This window comes from Phyllobates terribilis, unplaced genomic scaffold (assembly GCF_046119375.1).
Source record: "Phyllobates terribilis strain yellow unplaced genomic scaffold, ASM4611937v1 Scaffold_7935__1_contigs__length_34195, whole genome shotgun sequence".
Classification (NCBI taxonomy): Eukaryota; Metazoa; Chordata; class Amphibia; order Anura; family Dendrobatidae; genus Phyllobates; species Phyllobates terribilis.
In genome coordinates this window covers 22,501-25,000 of record NW_027370675.1, presented here as the reverse complement: position 1 = coordinate 25,000, position 2,500 = coordinate 22,501, and positions in this window count along the sequence as shown.

Sequence of the window (2,500 nt, the reverse complement as noted above, 5' to 3'; positions counted from 1 at the left end):
CCCGGGCCGAGCGAGCGGCGCCACCTCCCCACCCGGGAGCGCTGCGCCAGATCGATCGGAGGAAGAGCAGGGGTGCATGTAGGGACTTGCCCAAGTACGGAGGCTGCAAACCCCTGTCGTCGGGAGATACGTGCCCACGAGTCCTGGAAGCGCGACTCGGGTACAGGCGCCTTGCGGGGGGGTACTGATGTGGGAACAGCACTGGGGTCGAAGCCACAAAAGCATCCGCCCTCATGGAGCCTCTCCTCGGCCTAAAATCCAGATTTTAGCCTTGACGGCGCCCCCATGTGGAGAACCAGGGCCCGCGGGGGGTCTGGCCAGGCTCACTTCAACCCAGGAACACCTCTCTGACTTGGGATAGGCGACCGGCAAAAGTCCCCCACGCAGCTGCGGAAGCCTGGGTTCAGCCAAGGTGCAGACCTCCAGCCGAACAGGGACTCATAGCCAAAACGCATACCCAGGCCTACGGAGGTGAAAACCAGCTTAAATGAGTCGAAATGTGTCGGGGCTGAGAGGTACCTCTCTCTCATATATTCTGCCGGTGGTGTGCAAAACTGGGTCTTTGCATGGAGTGTCACCCTATACCCACTTTAGGGACGCATGCAAAAAAGTGCCCGATCGCCTGGAACTGTCAGGCGGATTCGGCTCCCTGGAATTTCCTCATTCTGGTTCTTTTTCACTTTTGTCTCTTTTGCGACATCTAGTGGGCAGGCTGCATTACTGCAACCGGGGACACCTCAAAACGCTTGGAACTGGGGAGCGGGCTCAATTTACAAACGTTTTGCGGGTCCTGGAAGTCAAAATTGTGACTTCTGAAAACGACTAAGTATCAAGGACTCATCGCGCGAATCGCTCTGGAACTGAAATCGGATGCGCGCACTGACATGCTCCCCTCTCTGGAAGTCTGACACAAGTTGAAAAATTTTCTAAGTCCCCAAAAATTTTTTTTTCAACTTTTTTTCAATTTTCCCCCTGTGGGATATATATTTTACCCACACTTTTGGAGCCCTCCTGGGATGCCCTCTAACATACTAGAACCTCATTTTGTGGAAGTTTTCACAAAATTGTGAAATTTTCAAAAAGTCAGAAATTTTGCCAAAAACGACTAAGTATCAAGGACTCATCGCGCGAATCGCTCTGGAACTGAAATCGGATGCGCGCACTGACACGCTCCCCTGTCTGGAAGTCTGACAAAAGTTGAAAAATTTTCTAAGTCCCCAAAAATTTTTTTTTTCAACTTTTTTTCAATTTTCCCCCTGTGGGATATATATTTTACCCACACTTTTGGAGCCCTCCTGGGATGCCCTCTAACATACTAGAACCTCATTTTGTGGAAGTTTTCACAAAATTGTGAAATTTTCCAAAAGTCAGAAATTTTGCAAAAACGACTAAGTATCAAGGACTCATCGCGCGAATCGCTCTGGAACTGAAATCGGATGCGCGCACTGACATGCTCCCCTCTCTGGAAGTCTGACACATGTGTGAAAAATTTTCTAAGTCCCCAAAAATTTTTTTTTTCAACTTTTTTTCAATTTTCCCCCTGTGGGATATATATTTACCCACACTTTTGGAGCCTCCTGGGATGCCCTCTAACATACTAGAACCTCATTTTGTGGAAGTTTTCACAAAATTGTGAAATTTTCAAAAAGTCAGAAATTTTGCCAAAAACGACTAAGTATCAAGGACTCATCGCGCGAATCGCTCTGGAACTGAAATCGGATGCGCGCACTGACACGCTCCCCTGTCTGGAAGTCTGGACACATGTGTGAAAAATTTTCTAAGTCCCCAAAAATTTTTTTTTTCAACTTTTTTTCAATTTTCCCCTGTGGGATATATATTTTACCCACACTTTTGGAGCCCTCCTGGGATGCCCTCTAACATACTAGAACCTCATTTTGTGGAAGTTTTCACAAAATTGTGAAATTTTCAAAAAGTCAGAAATTTTGCCAAAACGACTAAGTATCAAGGACTCATCGCGCGAATCGCTCTGGAACTGAAATCGGATGCGCGCACTGACACGCTCCCCTGTCTGGAAGTCTGACAAAAGTTGAAAAATTTTCTAAGTCCCCAAAAATTTTTTTTTTTCAACTTGTTTTCAATTTTCCCCCTGTGGGATATATATTTTACCCACACTTTTGGAGCCCTCCTGGGATGCCCTCTAACATACCTAGAACCTCATTTTGTGGAAGTTTTCACAAATTGTGAATTTTCAAAAAGTCAGAAATTTTGCAAAAAACGACTAAGTATCAAGGACTCATCGCGCGAATCGCTCTGGAACTGAAATCGGATGCGCGCACTGACATGCTCCCCTCTCTGGAAGTCTGACACATGTGTGAAAATTTCTAAGTCCCCCAAAAAATTTTTTTTTTCAACTTTTTTTCAATTTTCCCCCTGTGGGATATATATTTTACCCACACTTTTGGAGCCCTCCTGGGATGCCCTCTAACATACTAGAACCTCATTTTGTGGAAGTTTTCACAAAATTGTGAAAATTTCAAAA